Genomic DNA, 20,998 nt, shown 5'->3' on the forward strand with positions numbered 1-20,998 from the left:
CGCCTTGGGGGGGCAAGGGCTAGGTGGGGTGGACGGCGGGTTAAGCCTGGAGCCGCTTGTGTTTTGTGGAATCCTCTTTGCTGCCTGTTTGCCTGTGAACTGATGGAGAGTTATTTTTGTATATGGATTAAAGGGTACTTACCGCCGGGTCTTGATCCAGCGTTGGTGATGGGAGAAATGTTTGAAACCAGACGGTCAAACAATTTAACCATTTATTACATCGCGCTTGGCAAGATTATTAATGGAATAAGAATGGATCTTTTCCATCGTTTGATTTTTTCTAGTATCACAGGCGCTAGCTTCCGCGAGTTAACCATCCTATGTGTATGTGACACACAACTATATTTACCAATAGCTATAGCCAAGCACCATATTCATATAAGATAAGCCGTACACTCATACATACAAGATAAGATTAGGATTAGAGTTGATAGGAATCAAACTAGGAGAAATAAAGACAGTTAGAATCTGGAACTCAAAGCGTTCGCATCATTTGATCCAAAAATATATTAACTGGCGCCCGAATAGGTTTTATGTGTGTGAGGGAAGAGTATAAGTGCATATAAAGTATAAAAAATCCTACACGTGAAGCTAAACACTTCCATCGAGTGGTTGAAGGAGCCACTAATTATTTGCACCAAGCGAGAACTGCGACACTGTGGATTTCACCCGATTGATTGCTGAGGCCCCTAGTACGGAAAAAAGGACCATCCTCTGCAAGCTGCCTAGCTTTCCCCCGAAGACATCATACTGTGACAAATTTTGTTTGGTAAGTAGGAAGTAAAAATGACTACGGAGACAAATGTGCCGAACATTTATGAGCTTGGAAAAGTTCCCGATTTTGTAAAAGATCTTCGAGAATTCGATGGTCGACATACAGAGCTAATGAACTGGATAGCAGATGTGGAAGAAATTTTAACTCTGTGTGTGAGTTGCAAAATATCGCAGCTGCTAGGTACTTTAGTTCACAAAACAATAAGAAGAAAGATTGTCGGTGAGGCAGCTGAAGTATTAAATACGAATAATATTTCCACAGATTGGAAAGAAATGAAAGAAGTACTTCTCTTACATTACGGTGATAAAAGAGATTTTTTCACGTTAGATTTCGAATTATCTACCATGCGGAAAAGTAACGGTGAAAGTTTAACCGCATACTATGGGAGAGTAAAAGAGACGTTAGCACTTATAATTGCACATGTACAAACTAATGAAAAGTATCGAGAACATGCACCAATACATACGCAATTTTTCAACGAAAAAGCACTGCATTCGTTTATACGGTGTGGAAAAAGCGACTTACTCGACTTAAGTATGCAAAGAAAACGGCTTAAAATGCTTCGACTCGGCTTCTTTAATGAAAGCACTCAAAATTAAATGAATAGAAAAACTGCGTTGATCTCGCTTTATTTGCCTTAATCCGGCTTAGTTTTTTCTTTATTTAATTTAAGGGTACTGGTCGTGCGATTAAAAAAAATCCGTGTCTCTTTCCTTCGCTTATTTTGTCGCTACTGCCTTCGTGTCTTTTTTATTCGTGTCGTGGCGGCCCTCTAGCGTTCGGTTCTGTGGTCCGTCGCAGGCGGCCGTCTAGCGCTTGGTTCCATCCGTCTTGTCGGGCGGCTTGTGATGGTTGTCTGGCTGTCAAGGCTGTTTTGACAACATACGGGGACTAGATAAGCCATTGTCTTTTATCCTAAAAACATCTGCTCCAGCAAATTTAAGCAAAGCTTATCAGTTGTGTTAGGAATATTACAGCACAGATTTACGTTTCGCTAGAATGTTTGAACCACGCGGCCAAGCCGATTTCAACCAAAAACCGGTTCCGAAGCCTCGTGGTAGTTTCAATCCAATGCCCTATCCAAGAGCTAGCACAAGCTTCGTGCCATCCACAGCATCCCACCGCGTACCGAATACAACACACACGATAAAAAGTAATCTTTATCAGACACCAACACCGATGGAAGTGGATGGTAGTATCAAATACGATAACGGTTCACACTCTAGACGCTTCACACAACAAACATATCCCAGAGTACCATCTACACAAGTGAAGAATTTTAAGCGACAGGCGAATACTGTACATGACGACATGGACAGAAAAATAAATAATACAGGCTTAGAAAGTGATTACCAACACCAACAAAGTGAATACGAAGCGGGTCATGATCACAATTTGGACGGCTCTTTATATCAGAACCATTTTTAGAGTGGGATCCCAAATGGTAAAACCTATTTTACCATTTGTTAAATTAAAAACTAATATTGGAGAATTTCCTTTCCTAATTGATACAGGAGCCAATGTAAGCCTTATAGATCCAAATTTGGCGAATTCTTGTAAAATAGGAAAACCGTATGATTTATGTGACAGAAATATTGCTAGTGCTAGTGGGAAATTTATTACATCATCAGCGATAGATATTAATTTTTTTATTCCGAAAATAGATCAAATGTGCACAATTCTTTTGCATTCTTTTCATTCTTTCTTTTTTGGAATAATTGGTACAGATATTCTTAAACGTTTACATGCTGTAATAGATTTAGAAACAGACAATTTAATACTAAATAAAATTCTCAGGTCTTACATATTCCACTTTTTTCTTACTCATCTTCTAAAACTACATTAAATCCAATATTTAGATTGGAACATTTAAATTGTAACGAACAAGCGAAGCTTAAAAAGATACTGGATGCAAACAATTCAGTATTCCAAGAGCCGAAACTACAACTAACATGCTCAACAAGAGTAGAATGTGCTATCAATACTAACGATGATGTATCAATACATCAAAAAGTATATCTATACCCAGCGGCCTATACACAAGAGGTCAATAATCAAATCAAAACCCTTTTAGATAACGGTATTATAAGACCGTCTCACTCCGCGTGGACAGCTCCTGTGTGGATAGTCCCGAAAAAAAATAGATGCATCGTGAGAAAAAAAAATTCGTATGGTTGTTGACTACCGAAAGCTTAACCAGAAAACAATTGCCGATCGATATCCAATGCCAGAAATAAATTACGTAATTGATCAGCTTAAGGGGCATCAATACTTCACCACATTGGACCTGGCATCAGGATTTTACCAAATTCGCATGAGACCATGTGATATTGAAAAAACTGCATTTTCAATTAATAATGGTAAGTACGAGTTCTTACGAATGCCTTTTGGGCTGAAAAATGGCCCAGCAATTTTTCAGAGAGTAATCGATGATGTACTTCGTAGTGAAATTGGCAAAACATGCTATGTGTATATGGATAATGTAATTGTATTTGGTAAAAGTTTTGAAGAACATTTAAACAATTTAAACAATATTTTACAATTATTAAACAACGCTAATTTAAAAGTACAGATCGAAAAATCAGAATTTCTACACGATAAAATCGAATTTTTAGGTTATATTATAACTTCTGAAGGCATTAAACCGAATTATAAAAAAATAGAAGCAATAAGCAGATACCCAAACCTTCCAACATAAAAGAATTGCGTGGATTTTTAGGAATGATGGGATATTATAGAAGATTTATCAAAGATTTTGCTAGAATAGCTAAACCGCTAACAAATTTATTAAGGGGTGACGAAAATAAGGCTTCAAAAAAGAAAACAGATTTATCTATTGCTGAAAAAGCATGTTTTCAAAAACTCAAAAGCATTATATCATCAAAAGATATTCTTATCCATCCGGATTACAGTAAACCTTTCTTACTTACAACTGACGCTTCTGACATAGCAATAGGTGCCGTATTATCACAAGGTCAGATTGGCAAAGATAGACCAATTCATTTTGCCTCCAGATCATTGTCAAAGACAGAGGAAAAATATTCTGTTCCCGAAAAGGGAATGTTGGCAATATTTTGTGCTCTCAAAATATTCCGTAACTATCTGTATGGTACTAAGTTTACAGTTTTGACAGATCACCAACCATTAACATTTGCCTTATCCGCAAAAAATACTAATGCCAAATTGAAACGTTGGAAATCGTACCTAGAGGAGCATGATTTTGAAATCGTTTACAAGCCAGGAAACACTAATGTTGTGGCGGATGCTTTGAGCAGAAATGTATGTTCTTTGACTGGTACTCAACACTCGGCTGAAACATCGGATGATTTTTTTATAATCAGTACAGAAACACCGCTAAATGCTTTCAAACATCAGGTGATAGTTAAAAACGGTTGTGATAATGTGCAACGAAGACAGATATTTTCATCGCATAACCGAATAACAATATCATTGAACGACACTAATGAAATTTCTTTATTACAGGTTCTTAAGAAGTATTTCGACCCATCACAAATAAATCGGTTATTTACATCCGAAGCGATAATGGGAAAAATGCAAGAAGTATATAGGAAGTATTTTGGTAATACAAATTTATTGAAAATTAGATACACTCAAAAATTAGTTCGAGACATAGAGGACGAAGAAGAACAATGGCAAATTGCTAAAACAGAGCATGTTCGAGCTCATAGATGTGCAGAAGAAAATACACAGCAAATTCTTCGAAAGTTTTATTTTCCCAAAATAAGAGCAAAATCGAAACAAATAGCAAAAGAATGCCAAACTTGCCATGAAAATAAGTACAATCGAAAACCAATTGACTATCCTATTCAAAAAACTCCAATACCATCAAACCCGTTTGAAATAGCTCATATTGATATACTGTTTCTTGAAAATAATTACTTTCTAACTTACATAGATAAATTCTCCAAATTTGCCCAAATTAAATTAATTGAATCTAGAGCAACTATCGACATTTTACCAGCAGTAAAGGAATTAACAAACAAAATTCTTTCCGCCCAAAACCTTGGTGATGGACGGAGAAAAATCTTTTGCTCTAGAGAATTGGAATTATTTTATAAAGCATACAACATAGAAACATATGTAACGGCTACGGGAAGAAGTGAAATGAATGGTATCATCGAAAGATTTCATTCAACGTTATTAGAAATCTATAGAATAACAAAAAAAAGAAAATCCAACATTTTGTACACCAGATCTTGTCGAACTTTCCGTACAAAAATATAACAGTTCAATCCATTCAGTAACCAAACATACTCCTATTGAAGTTATCTTGCCTTCAGTAAGATCGTCTGAGATAATTAATAATGTACACAAAAATCTGATCCAGAAACTATCTCAAGATCTAGTTTTCACAACAAAAATAAAAAATCAGTCCCAATAGACATAAATAATGACACTTACGAACTAGAGCATGACTTAAACATAAACCAAGGTACAAAAAGAAAAATATTATGAACATAAACAATAGTACAGTTCTATTAGAAGGTAATAGAAAAGTTCATAAAAATGACCTTAAAATTAGATAAATAATTAAAAGAACTAAAAAAAAAAAAGATTTATCAACGTTCTTTATAAATTTAAATTGAATTCTTAACTTAATTGATTGATTAATCAACTTAATTTTAATTGATACTCATACTTAATTGTTACTACTTTTTTCTCTCTTTACTATTTATATATATATATATATATATATATATATATATATATATATATATATATATATTTTTTTTTTTTTTTATCTACATATATATTGTGGTTAGTTAAAGATTAGTTTTGATTCTTTTGATAGGAAGCAAAGGATTCATAACGAGAACCACAAGAACACCTGAACTGTTTCTCTTTTCATTCTTTTTTAAGAGATAAAATAGATAATAGAATAGAGTAGGTAAAATTTAAAATAATTCAAATGTGCCAAGTTTTACTTAAGACAACATAAATGCATTTCTTAAACAAAGAATATATATAAACATGCTAGATTATTTCCACTTATGCTAAAAAGAAGGAATGATAATAATAACGTAGATAATCAACGGCGAAATATGGCTTGTGCAATTCTTCTACATCTTAAACAAATGGATGTGTAGACAGTCTACATGTGTACATGCGTGTGTGTATTTATATATTAATGCTTAAGTATATTTATATATCTATACACATCGAAATATGTGGACATGTGGGTTCTACACATGTATATTTGTGTTAATAGTGGTTTTGCATACTGAGAATGGTTATACTAGAAAGTGAAAAAAAAAATGGGCTGTACAATTTTAAGTGATGAGGAGCTACAATCTGTTCAGATTTCGAGATTCGTTATGTTCTCCAATTTGTCGCAAAGGAATTCAAAGATCCGTTACGATCTTTTGATGCGAAAGAGGCCAACGACAAAGATCTGTCAGGAAAAAGGAACTAAGTCTTATAATCACTTGCGATCGGTAAAGGTCCTTGTGAAAAGTCCATTTTGGATTATACGAACATGAACAACATGAACAACATACCATCCATTGACAGAAATGTCAGGTGTTTCGAATGAAACAAAGGATACAAAAATATCCAAGCATGAATGTTGTTCTAATACTATGAAATGTTCCGCAAGCAGTATCACTAAAAGACGAGGACGTCTTTTCTTGTTGGCCCGGGAGTAGTTAACCATCCTATGTGTATGTGACACACCACTATATTTACCAATAGCTATAGCCAAGCACCATATTCATATAAGATAAGCCGTACACTCATACATACAAGATAAGGTTAGGATTAGAGTTGATAGGAATCAAACTAGGAGAAATAAAGACAGTTAGAATCTGGAACTCAAAGCGTTCGCATCATTTGATCCAAAAATATATTAACTCGCGCAATGAACAGATACCCGCTTACTGCTGAACATTTCAAATACAGGCGTCCCCCGAGTTACGACCCCCTCGAGTTACGACGATTCGCAGATACGACGATTTTGATTTTGACAGTGAAAAGTTGTCATCGAGAAGAAATTGATGTATATTTTTGAATTTCTGAGCTGATAATCGTTACACACAAATTTCTAAAGATTCCACAACTACCCGATATTAAATATCTATATCGTGTAAACGACTTTTTGTGTAAAATTAATCCATTATCGAACATTTTTTTAGATAAAAAACACGATATCATAGATTTCGACTCTTCAACCTCGGTTATAAAATTTACATTGACAGATATTCGACATACGACTTTTTCGACCTACGCCTTGCGTTGGATCTTTTTTTCGGTCCCAAATACAGTCGTATCTCGTGGGACACCTGTATGTGTGTTCGAAGAAAGCAACAGGTTTTTGATAAATATCTTTGAAACTATTCATCGTATCCAAAAACGATCTTCGAGAGCTAGATTCAGCAACTCAAAATATACTTAAAAAAAGTTTTTCGTTTTTTTGTTTTTTTTTTTTCATTACGGGTTCAGAAACTTTTTTTTAAATCGATAATATAGACAATCTTAGCAATGCGGCTTTTTAGCTCCGTTCCTATGAAAATATTATCTATAGAAACTTTCACGTGTATTTTAATGAAATATTTGAAAAGTGGTGTGCCTCGTAGTACTGTCGTCAACTCGTACGACTTAACAACATGCCCGTCATGGGTTCAATCCCCAAAAATAGACCGTGCCGCCATACGTAGGATTGACTATCCTGCTATGGTGGGAAATCAATTAGTCACTGAAAGCCAAGCCCAAAAGTGGTACAGGCAGGCCTTGACCGACAACGGTTGTTGAGCCAAAGAAGAAGAAGAAGATTTGAAAAGTGGGGAAAAATTTAGAAAATGGTGAAAACAATAACATAGTAAGCAAATATTGCAAAGAACATACAGTTTTTCTTAATCATGAGCATGAATCCCACCGCGCGAAAAAATAGCACACCCTTCCCTCAGCAGCGTTGGTATTGGACTGATAAAACCATGGAGAATTGTTCGGGTCCCTCAACTGAACAAGAAAACCCCGCTGCTTCCCATCTTCATCCATACATTCGCTCCGCGCACACACACATCTACACGCGCTGTGTTTGCAGCTGTAGAACTTGATGCAGAATGTATGCTTTCTCGCTCTGGCACAGAGTAAAAGGTTCGAGCGACTTCGGCTTTGTTTGGTGGGTTTATACGCGCGACTAAGTGTCAGCGCCTAAACGTATGGTCCAAAACAGCCAAAGTCATACAAAATCATGATAAGGTCTGCGCTTTTGCGTTCTGGCGCCCACCCAACCTTTACCGAGCCAACCCGAATAGTTGTGTTCGTTAAACATGTGTGCGTATCAGGTAGCAACATTTGTACTGCTTACCTGCCGTATGCCGCTGTGATACCGAGCGAGACGCATAGACAACGCGTCTGGAGGACATGTGTAGCCGTGAGGAAACTTTTCTGAGTCTCTTTTGCCTTGTCCTTGCCTTTAGATCCTGATGAGTGAAGCATGCATACCTTTCGGGTACGTTCGGGGTATAAACTCTGTCCCTCTCATGTTAATGGTAAAGATAGAATCGTATGCCATCGGCTCTGCATTCGGGCGTGGGCAGGCCCGTGGACGCTGTCTGTACGCTGACACCCAACCAGTAAAACCGAAGCTATTGGAAAACTTTCCTGTGTGTCAAAGCGAGAGAGCATGTCTTTTTTCACTAGATTTTGGATGGCACAACGCCGATCGTGTGGCCTGGCAAACAATCATGAACGAAAAACGGGAGAAGGAGAAACCGATATCCTTCGAGTGACACACACACATGCATCTGCATGTGGATTCCACTGAACCGAGACTCCCAGATAGCAAAGCCGAAGGCCTTTGTATGGGAGCCATCGCGCTGATCAAGGCTCACTTTTTCGCGCGCGTAAAGCAAAATGTGCGCGAAGGCGATAAAAACCCGAAAGCGCTTCGTGTCCTCTCTCGTGTTTCTAGTTTTATTCTCTCTCGCATGTCATCACTCTCTCCCAGTTTTTCGGATTGAAATGAGAATTCACTCTCTTAATTTGGTTGCGGCAGTCTAGCCCCTACTAGCAATGAGAATGAAAAAGTGTATGACTTTCAGGCGAGGGGCATGTAGAAGCATGGGGAGACGGTTGGAAATTCGCGGAATTGCTCGGAGGCGCGAGCGTGTTTTGGTTTCTACCCGACAGACAAAGAGAACGAAATTTTCAGGCGAGGGGTAGGTAGAAACACGCGGTGGGGGCCCGGCCCAAGATCGGATCCAAAGTCCGTTGTTTTGGGCTCGAAATTAAAAATGGCGAATGGAGCGCTACCACGGAGAGAATGCGCTCTCTTGCTTGCCTTTAAAATACACGAGGCGCTCTCGCTGTAAAGAACGCTCGCTCGCGCTGTTTCATCGTATTTTCCTCATACCCCTTCCTTCCCGTTTCTTTCGGCTTGCGCAGCGCTGAACTGGTACCCCCTCCCACTTGATTCCAGCGAATTGCGCTGCGCTGGACTGACACCCCCTCCCGCTCGTTTCTTTCGTAGCGCGCTGTGCGCTTTCCTTCATTCGGACTTGGTGCACCCGAATCAAAACAAAAACTTGAACACATCAAACTTGGTTTATATTTTATCACTTTTATTGCAAATAAAGGGGCATTTTCACACATAGCTTCACACAATCTTGCCACAAAATCACACACATTATTTATATAAAAAAAATCGCCGTATTTAAAATAGTCGCCTAACTGCATGGATACCGTTGTTGATGTTCAATACAGCAAACAAATATTAAAATGAAGCAACGCAAATCACACATTTAGGATAAATGATAACAAATAAGCGCAGCTTCATTTCAATGTGCACAACACTTCAACACTTAGCGAAACTTCGATCGCCCGGGACTTAGGCTAACACGCGCGCAGCCTTTCACGGTGAACGCTTGAGCTGAACTGACGATTTCGTGTGGTGGCAAGAAGGGGAGCGCACAGAGGAACACTCGCTGCACTAGTGCGAGCGAGACACCGATACCCGCATGCCGCTGCGAGAAAACCAAACTGAGCGCGCAGGCTGAAAGTGAACGCACACATTCACACATGTGTAATTGTGTGAGTGCAAAAACTGTGTAGAAACCAAAACACGCTCGCGCCTCCGCGTAATTCCGCGTATTTCCAACCGTCTCCCCATGCTTCTACATGCCCCTCGCCTGAAAGTTGCACACTTTTTCATTCTCATTGCTAGTAGGGTACACAGTTTTTGCACTCACACAATTACACATGTGTGAATGTGTGCGTTCACTTTCAGCCTGCGCGCTCAGTTTGGTTTTCTCGCAGCGGCATGCGGGTATCGGTGTCTCGCTCGCACTAGTGCAGCGAGTGTTCCTCTGTGCACTCCCCTTCTTGCCACCACACGAAATCGTCAGTTCAGCTCAAGCGTTCGCCGTGAAAGGCTGCGCGCGTGTTAGCCTAAGTCCCGGGCGATCGAAGTTTCGCTAAGTGTTGAAGTGTTGTGCACATTGAAATGAAGCTGCGCTTATTTGTTATCATTTATCCTAAATGTGTGATTTGCGTTGCTTCATTTTAATATTTGTTTGCTGTATTGAACATCAACAACGGTATCCATGCAGTTAGGCGACTATTTTAAATACGGCGATTTTTTTTATATAAATAATGTGTGTGATTTTGTGGCAAGATTGTGTGAAGCTATGTGTGAAAATGCCCCTTTATTTGCAATAAAAATGATAAAATATAAACCAAGTTTGATGTGTTCAAGTTTTTGTTTTGATTCGGGTGCACCAAGTCCGAATGAAGGGAAGCGCACAGCGCGCTACGAAAGAAACGAGCGGGAGGGGGTGTCAGTCCAGCGCAGCGCAATTCGCTGGAATCAAGTGGGAGGGGGTACCAGTTCAGCGCTGCGCAAGCCGAAAGAAACGGGAAGGAAGGGGTATGAGGAAAATACTATGAAACAGCGCGAGCGAGCGTTCTTTACAGCGAGAGCGCCTCGTGTATTTTAAAGGCAAGCAAGAGAGCGCATTCTCTCCGTGGTAGCGCTCCATACGCCATTTTTAATTCTCAGCCCAAAACAACGGACTTCGGATCCGTGCTTGGGCCGGACCCCCACCGCGTGTTTCTACCTACCCCTCGCCTGAAAATTTCGTTCTCTTTGTCTGTCGGGGCTGCTTCACACTCTTTATTCTCTTCTTTTTGCAGTTCCCACAAGAGGATTCACACATGTGTTCTCACATACTTACATACACACACACGGTGGTTGGAAGCCTGGTGCGGCTCCCGGATGACAATTTCAGCACGGAAAATCGGGTTGACATTTGATGCAAGTCGCTTTCCGTTCCGCTTTTCAGACGAAAGCGATCTCACTATGAGCAGCGTGCTGTGAGAAAAAAGGAAGGGGAAAATCAGTGCAATCATCGTCATGGTAGTCATGGCGAAAAAAAAAGGTATTCCCCTCTTTCACTTTTTCCACCGTTACCATCCCTAGTACACTCTGACTCTTCCTTTCTATTCAGTTCATCTGCTGACTTGTTGTACTGCCGTGGTTGGATTTGATCCGCAGTACATCAAGTCAGAACATCTCAATTAAACATGTAAACCATTGAAGGCTTCGAAATTTGGGTCGTTGGAAAGGCACTAGTAGACGCATCGAACCTTGGAGCAGAAATAGATCCACGCACAAGTGAAAATATTGACGATGATATCGTGTTGCCTTTGATGATTGCATGGTGTTCAAGAAACAACAAGGGATGATGAAGAGCAAACGATGGAGAGTGCAAGTAATGAATTTTGTTTTCGTGAATTGTGGAAACTAAATTTGATTCTTTTTGAATGGAAGCTGCTGATTTAGGATCCAAGCTAGACAAAGAAAAAGGATTTGAAGAAAATTAGGGGAAAATAGAATGTGTAAATCCTCCAAGTGCAAATTATGACTAAAGCAATTTCAATATGACTAGCAGTGGAAAAGCGGTGTACGCTCTCTAAGCATGGATGAATTTGAAAATAACGGAGGATGTAAGAACACTGCAAAACAGCACATGTTATGTACATGTGGCCAGCCGGCTCTGTCAATCAATTTACACTACAAACCATTAAAAGCACGTGATTTTATTCAGCTTTTTTAGGGTTCTTTGCCACGTGTAATTTTCAAGCTTATAAGGCAGGCTTTTAGGCTTTAGGCCTTTCTGTGATTCATAGGAATATTTTAGAATTGTACATGCAGGTCAAAACTACAAAATACCTCACGAATCAATACAATTATATTATTTTTTAAAGTAATTGATTAGATGTGTATTTCCTTCAGTTTTAATGTGTGTTTAGTTGTTTAAGCGTCGAACAACTGAGTCGGCCAGGGGCCCCAAAAATGGCACCTACCATCCGCTTACAAGCATAATTGCTACTCAATCCTTCTCTGGTTAGGATATTTGATACAATCCCCTGCTAGACGCTTCAACAAAGCCTCTACTTTTGTATGACCGCTTAGGGCCTCCATTCGTCTTAATCCGCCATTGCTAACAATCATGGCAATCCAAAACATGGCCTTTCATGAAATATTGGATGGTATTGCGGCCCAGCCGCACTCGTTTCCTTTGCCATTATTTTCGCTTTTTGTAGACCATTATTTTCCGTTTTAAATTCGACTCGATGCGTATTCTCTTTAAGTATTTTCAATCCATGTATTCCTCTTGATTTTCAACGTTAACGGTTATCGCACAACTGGGTATCTTCTTCATCGTTAAACGCTGCTTCATGTTTTGTTGATGCCTCTGACGGAGAAAGAATCATCCTCTGCAATTTAAAAACGTTTTCTAACATGGACAACAGCACTCTGTTGGGCGTTTTACACTTACCTAGAGGCTGTAAATCAACTATTAGTAAGGTAAAATGTTCATCATCTTCCCATGTTTGCCCTCACGTTTTCTTCAAAGCATCGTGTGTCCGGTACAATATTTCACTATATTTTAACTGATTTGGGATATTTGATATGCTCTTTCAACAAAAGAATCGAGAAATGTAGCCCGCGGTCAATTATTGCACGTTTTACAAATGTAAACAGTTCGTAGATGATCCAATGTTCTCAAACCACAACACAATGGCGGCTCGATGTGGGGAAGAAATTTTTACTCACTCCAAAATCCGACCTCATCATGATTTCATCATGTGAGCGGCTGTTGCCCGATCATCTCATTAGAGCAATCATCGGCGATAGATCTGCTCACCATACAAACAAAATCATCTCGCCTAAGCGAGGGGAAAAAACAAGCTTGCTCAGTATGCAGGAGGAAACGATGATAGCCTCTCAGTATGGGTTGAAGCAGCTGTCATTGAGCTCGCCATAGTGAGAGCAGGCTGGATTGTCATTTGGGCTGTTTCCAATTCTGTCTTTTCTTCTTCCCTCTTCACACCGCGCTGGAGCCCGTGGTGGTGCGCGTGTTAAGCCTGCTTGGTTCAGGAAAGATGTCATCAGATTTGGCGCACCTCAACCGCGGTGTTGTATGAAGGCTGTTGATGAAAATACACAATTAATAGACACACTTTGTTAAAAAGATTACACTTCATTTAAAGATGTGACAAACTTACCTTTGTGCTTGAGGATCAATTGAAACTTGAACGCCTGTGCACACAGTGTCACACTTTTTAAGTAGTTTGAGGAGCAGCTAGCGGTAGCAGCACACATCTGAAACTTGTAATGTGCAAAACACTGCATATTAGAATAATATTAGAATTAGAATAAATGTCACATAGCACTAGACACTTAGAAAAGGACACTTACCCAAACAATTAGATGATAAAAATTCGTCCTCCGATGAAGCAGAAAGAACACCGCGGATGGCGCAGTATGTAAAGTGTTTCACGCAGGAAAAATAGTTCATGCAGCACACAAACACACACTCTCACATCCACGGTTCAGAGCACACTGAAGTCGCTCTTTGGCTTGGATGGAAAAGAGCAAACACCCTGATGAGTGCGATGGAAGAAAATGACGTATGTTCAACAGGGATGGGTAGAATCCAACACACGAAGTGTGCAGGATAATTTTCTTCGTGTGGCAAGAGAGAATTGACTAACACCCTGATGAGCGAGAACGCAACAAACGTTGTAGAATGTAGAAATGGGATAGGAATAGTGAGCGAAGGCAGTTTTTGGACATGAGGTGGTTGAAACTGGGAGAAACAGGCTTCGGTTGCTACTTGGGCTACTCATCTCTCTCGATCTCCCATGATTTTTCTGTTATCGCGCTCATCCGGGTGATAGGCATTCTCAGTCTGTCCAGAACTTTCACTGTCGAAGTGCTGGAGTAGTGCGTGATTTCTTGTGCCCCATATTTTGCGTCGTTTTGTGCCGTGTTCCTTCTTCTTCCATTATGGAATGATTTATCCTTGTAAATTTCTAAATTAAGATTCTTATCCTCGTATGTGCTTCAATGGGTACATTCAACTAACGCATGTCGTCTAAAATGTTACAGGTGTACGCGCATATTGATCGACGGTTACCTGCTGGTCTTGCCAACTTCCCGCAAAATGATCGACGGAAGGAAAATGGGGTCCGGTTTTAAAATGTGAAGGTAAGCGTTTCGATCCGATGTGCAAAATATTATTTAGTTTGTAAACCTCGAATTTTACTAATTTGAACTAAACGTTGAACTTATAAAAGGCACAAAATCGCAAGGCAGAAGAATTAACAGAAGGCTGAAGGTGTTGTCAGTACAACGATCCGTAAACGAATAATCTTTATTTTTGACATTCGGATTATCGCACAGTTGTCGCGGTGATGGTCATATTCCGATCCGGCACTATGGTCTAATTAGGGGTCAAATCTCCAGGGTACTACAGCTCGGCCATCCTAACCAACAAATTGACCTCAATTTATGTGTAAATATAATAGTAATTCAAATTTCGTTAACGGTTTCATACGGCTCACTCCATTTCTTCAACTTGTTTGATTCTAATATGCCATCATATGGCATCTGAGTTATTGGACAGCCCTCAATGTCCCTAATGACATAGCGATCGTTAGGCAATACCTTATGGACTATGTACGGACCTTTATATTTAGGAATCAACTTCTTATTCTGCTGAGTGTTGCTATCAATGTTCAGCATTACTGCATAATCTCCAACTTCATATTTAGCTGCTGGTTTATGATTTTTACGAAAATATGCCTCATTGGTAAGCTGAGATTTAATTATATTTGCCGATGCTTCAGCCCGAATGTCGCTTAAATCATTTAGTGTACTTCCACGACGCTCGTCTAAAAACTCCGTTAGTTCATCAATTAAATGACTCCGTTGTTCAATACCAAACAGGAGAACTGAGAGTGAAAACTTCGTACTGGCGTGCTTTGAATTATTCAACGCATATTCAGCATCCAGTAAATGCAAATTCCAATCATCGTGATCATAAGAGTCCGAAAGTTTGCTGAGGATGGGTCGAAGTACGCGGTTAACCCTTTCGACTTGTCCGTTTGCTTGTGGTGAACCAGTAGCGTTGAGTACATGCTGTACCTCATTTGATCTAAGGAAATTTTCGAACTGGTTGGACGTGAAGCAGGTACCTCGGTCACTAATTATCCGTTTGGGTCGGCTGTAATAGGAAATGTATTGTTTGAGAGCATTGCATACTTCCTGACTTCCAGTGGAACGAGTCGCGTATAGCTTAGTAAATTTCGTAAATGCGTCTATCACAACTAATATATACTTCTTTTTGGATTTCGTAAGAGGTAGTGGTTCCAGGTGATCAATGTGAAGTGTGTCAAAAGGTTGGGGAGCTTTCGGTATACTGTGGATGTTCTGATTATTAGTTCTAGTGGGAGCTGAATATATGATACATTTCAAACAATTCTTGATGAAAGACTCAACTCTATTCCGCATAGAAGGAAACCAATAATGACAGCTAATTTTTGAAATTGTTTTGTCAACCGATAAGTGACCTATTTTCTCATGTGTGTGGCGGATGATATTATCTACCATCTCGCAGGGGACATAAAACTGAAGCTCTTTTGAGGGTGACTCATGATATACGAAACCATCTTGCAAAACATATCCAGGTAAATTTTCCAGTTCTAGTTGGGACCTAATGCTTTCAATAGTAGGATCACGAGATTGGGCTAGCTGTAGTTGGAAGTCAATATCAAGTTCACTTATAGCACCAATTGCTTCAGTCCGGCTCAGAACATCCACGTGGGCCATAGAGGAACCTGAGCGATGCTGAATAGTATAGTCATAATTCTCGAGGAATAGGGACCACCGGGCAATCTTCGCAGAAGTGTTACGATTTTTCAGCGTTTGTACAAGAGAATTGCAATCCGTGATTATCTTTAAGGGTAATCCATGGACGTACGAGTGGAACCTTTTCAACGCATATATTACGGATAGAGTTTCCAACTCGTAGCTATGAAGTTTTGATTCTTCTTTAGAGGTGGTTTTAGAAAAATATGCTATTGGGTGAAGTTTCCCATCATTCTGTTTTTGGAATAAGACTGCACCAAAACCGAATGAGCTCGCGTCGCAATGCAGCTCCGTCTCATATTTGGGATTAAATATAGCCAAGACAGGAGACTGGACAAGTTTTTGACGAAGGGTTTGAAATGCTTGGATGCAGGAATTATCAAAATCAAATGGCACATCTTTCTGAAGAAGATTTGTAAGAGGTTTAGCTATATGAGAAAATGATGGAACGAACCTACGGAAGTAAGAAAAGAGCCCTAAACATCTTCTTAACTGTTTGACATTAGTGGGCATAGGAAAGTTATATATTGTGTAAGGTGTTTTCCACTAGGTCGTATACCAGAAGCACAGGCTTCGTATCCAAGATATTCCAAATTAGTGTGGGCAAATTTGCATTTATCAATGCGCAGTTCATGTCCATTTTGTTTAAGTTTCTCGAGAACAGAACTCAACGTCTCAAGATGAGAGTGAGTCATTAGAAGCTATTATGTCTGTCGCACTTGATTCCTCTCCCCATAGGAAAGTCTACGTGGCTTTGCATAAATAGGGGTATCATGAACGAGATTAATTTTCATGGAATACTGAGGATATTCTATATTCTCAATAGGATAGTTAGTGTAGCAATGATCAAATGCGGACAAAATGGCTGCAGACTCTTTAGGCGAAAGTTGCTTCCCGATATCTAATTCAAGGGGGCTGTCAAATATCTCCGACACACAAATGTGGCTAAAAGGATCACCTATATCAAGGGACTTAACAGGTTTTGGTATTTTTCGAAATCTGAATTACCCTCCGGTTCGCGAGCATAATGTACGGGAATCATACTTGGATAGTGTGTAAGAAAGATTCTAAATTTTCCTAAAAGGTCACGACCTATTATGAATGGCCAAGGCATACTTCTAGCAGGTAAAATGATAAGCGAGTGTGTCACACTAATATTACGAATTATGATCCTGCACTCCACTCGACCTAACGTCGTGAGCATAGTATTTCCTAATCCTCGGTACCCAGAAGGGATAGGTTGATGCGGAAAGTTACCTGGTACTACATTGTCTGCTATTAGACTTACAGGGCTGCCTGTATCAAAAAGTGATCGTAAAAACGTTTGTTCGCTCCATGTATGTTGGATATTGAAACTAACACATACAGTTTCAATTTCGCTAAGCAGTATTTGGTCCGCAGTTTCCTCATCGAATCCATGGGAACCCAGATGGTGCACCGCAGCAGTCGTAACGGGCTGGAAGTTTCGGCACTCTCGATGTGTATGTCCCATTTGGTGGCATTTAAAACAGGATCCCTTGGGGCGGCGTGGCATTGGGCAAGCGCTTTGATAATGGCTGAATTGAGAACAGTTAAAGCATCTGGCCGGTTCATTATTGTTGTTCTGCGCCCATTGACGCGAGGGGCCAGTGCTGCGGGGTGGAGCTGGGGGTTTAGTGCGTAACGGTGCTGGTGTAGGAGTCACGCCACGAGTTTGACGAAAAGTTTCGTATTTTTTCAGCAGGGTTTTAAGGTGCTCGAGCGATTTTGCAGCGAAACGTATGGATGACGTATTAATAGGATCATCAATTCCGTCAATTATAATATTGACCAAGTCTTCCTCTGGAATGACGGTGCCCGCTATTTGCTGCATTTCCAACACATACCTTGTGATGCTTTCATGTTGCGAGAGATGTCGTGCCCTTAGTTTTTTAAACACTTCTTCTAGTGAAGTTTTTGATGTGAAAGTACTAATAAGGTCAGCTTTCAGTGTCTCATAGGTGCATGCGCCTGAGGTTTTAGCAAAAATGGCGGCGGTGTCGGTGAGCAGGCGGCGCATACAGAAAAATTTCAGCTGGTCGTTTAGTGTGTACAAGCTACATACTTGTTCAAATTCTCGAAACCAGTGCTCCACCCCTACTCCTCCTCTTTCACCACTAAATTTTCCTATGAAGTCTTCAAAGTTGGGTACATACACTGGCAGCACTGTAGGTAGCGGCAAAGGGAGCGGTGGTGACGATGTTAAAGATGGCGGCACTGGCTGCGCTGTAGGTAAAGGCAGCGGTGGTGGTGATGATGATGATGGTAGCGAAGTCGAAGCGATGTTAGATGACTTCAGCATAGCGATTTTCTGACGAAGTTCGAGCACTTGCAGCTCCTTCTGCAGTGTTTCTAATTCCGTCTCTAACCCGCCAGAATTAGCTGTCTTGACAATTTCTTGCTCGTCATTCATTTGCTTTATTGCCAAATCCCCAGTATCAACACTTTCATGCGTTACTTCGGGCGCAAGCTTTTGTTCGGCTACAACGTGATTTCTAGGAAATAGCTCCTCGTACAACATGCGGATTTGAGCAATCGTAGCGGTTGGAGGCACCGGCACTTTCGCGTTCTCCAGCGCACACAACATATCTTCTTTAGACGGCATGGCACAATCCCACTTCTGAGATGTAAACCTCGAATTTAACTAATTTGAACTAAACGTTGAACTTATAAAAGGCACAAAATCGCAAGGCAGAAGAATTAACAGAAGGCTGAAGGTGTTGTCAGTACAACGATCCGTAAACGAATAATCTTTATTTTTGACATTCGGATTATCGCACAGTTGTCGCGGTGATGGTCATATTCCGATCCGGCACTATGGTCTAATTAGGGGTCAAATCTCCAGGGTACTACAAGTTGTTTTTTTTTAATAAAACACATGAATTAATTATTAGTTAATTTTCATCAACAAATTTCAACATAGCTCTTTCGTAGAAGAGCGCATTTCAAGGACGCCAAGGATACGGCTGAACATGCGCAGCACCAGCCCGTGATGTCATTTCCAGACAGACGCCGGCTGTACACGCGCAGCACCAGTCGAGGATAGCCTAACGAGAAGGGTAGAAGGAAGAACGAGAGGGAGGGTAACGGAAAGTTACCGCAACATTTGTAGGAGGTGAAGCATCCAGCCGTGTACAGAGTGTGAGTATGATAAAACGCATGTGGAAAGAGGAAGTTCAATTAATAGCATGCAAAAGTGTACATAAAGCAAGAGGAAAAGTGTCACAACAACAACCAGCAATCCGAAAATGTAAGGGAAGCGATAAATAACAGGTTGGCTGATAAGTCCTCGGTCTGACACATATATGGCGCCGCTAGTATTGAATGCATATTTTTTTATATAGTACCAACCTTTAAATGATTCGTGTCAAAATTTGACGTCGGTATGTCAATTAATTTGTGAGACAGAGCGTCTTTTGTCAAGCAACTTTTGTGTTGTGTTGTTCCACCAAGACAACGCACCGTGCCACAAGTCATTGAGAACGATGGACCACACGACGGTGCAGTCTGATACACTTCCCTCCAAACCTTCCCTTTTTCTTATATACCCAACATTTGTTGGTGAAACAATAAATTAATTTATTCAGAAATTGGCATTTGCCTACCCTACTAGCAATGAGAATGAAAAAGTGTGCGACTTTCAGGCGAGGGGCATGGAGAAGCAGGGGGAGACGGTTGGAAATACGCGGAATTACGCGGAGGCGCGAGCGTGTTTTGGTTTCTACACAGTTTTTGCACTCACACAATTACACATGTGTGAATGTGTGCGTTCACTTTCAGCCTGCGCGCTCAGTTTGGTTTTCTCGCAGCGGCATGCGGGTATCGGTGTCTCGCTCGCACTAGTGCAGCGAGTGTTCCTCTGTGCGCTCCCCTTCTTGCCACCACACGAAATCGACAGTTCAGCTCAAGCGTTCGCCGTGAAAGGCTGCGCGCGTGTTAGCCTAAGTCCCGGGCGATCGAAGTTTCGCTAAGTGTTGAAGTGTTGTGCACATTGAAATGAAGCTGCGCTTATTTGTTATCATTTATCCTAAATGTGTGATTTGCGTTGCTTCATTTTAATATTTGTTTGCTGTATTGAACATCAACAACGGTATCCATGCAGTTAGGCGACTATTTTAAATACGGCGATTTTTTTTATATAAATAATGTGTGTGATTTTGTGGCAAGATTGTGTGAAGCTATGTGTGAAAATGCCCCTTTATTTGCAATAAAAGTGATAAAATATAAACCAAGTTTGATGTGTTCAAGTTTTTGTTTTGATTCGGGTGCACCAAGTCCGAATGAAGGAAAGCGCACAGCGCGCTACGAAAGAAACGAGCGGGAGGGGGTGTCAGTCCAGCGCAGCGCAATTCGCTGGAATCAAGTGGGAGGGGGTACCAGTTCAGCGCTGCGCAAGCCGAAAGAAACGGGAAGGAAGGGGTATGAGGAAAATACGATGAAACAGCGCGAGCGAGCGTTCTTTACAGCGAGAGCGCCTCGTGTATTTTAAAGGCAAGCAAGAGAGCGCATTCTCTCCGTGGTAGCGCTCCATTCGCCATTTTTAATTTCGAGCCCAAAACAACGGACTTTGGATCCGATCTTGGGCCGGGCCCCCACCGCGTGTTTCTACCTACCCCTCGCCTGAAAATTTCGTTCTCTTTGTCTGTCGGGTAGTTAACAACGTTTATTCCACGTCCGAAACTTTAACTCGCGCTGGTTGAAAGTGAACACCACTTGCGTTAATGTGATAGCGCATAATCCGTGTACAAACTAAAACACGTTCTCATCTCCACGTATTTCCGCGTATTTCCCACCGTCTCTCCCTGCTTCAACATACCCTTCACCTGAAAGTCGCACACTTGTTCATTCTCTCTGCTAGTAGGTAGCAAGCTTCCTGCTCTTGCTTGTGCACAGTGCAGCGCCAGCATGGTATGGTGCGGGCCTGCTCTGCAATATTGTTTGTGAAATTACTTTCAAGTGTAGCGCCTGCAAGATAGGTAAAACGCGCAGAGAATAATTATAGCTAGCTAGGTTTAAATTATACACAT

General features: G+C 40.6%; 1 long non-coding RNA gene across 1 annotated transcript; it reads left to right on the forward strand.

Annotated features, from left to right (window-relative positions):
- The first annotated feature begins 47 nt into the window (after positions 1-47).
- Positions 48-20,203, forward strand: LOC133391123 (uncharacterized). The gene is made up of 3 exons (XR_009764618.1): positions 48-769; positions 14,193-14,291; positions 18,895-20,203. It is a non-coding gene; the product is annotated as an uncharacterized LOC133391123 (long non-coding RNA).
- The last annotated feature ends 795 nt before the right edge of the window (positions 20,204-20,998 follow it).

Source organism: Anopheles gambiae, chromosome 2 (assembly GCF_943734735.2).
Source record: "Anopheles gambiae chromosome 2, idAnoGambNW_F1_1, whole genome shotgun sequence".
NCBI lineage: Eukaryota > Metazoa > Arthropoda > Insecta > Diptera > Culicidae > Anopheles > Anopheles gambiae.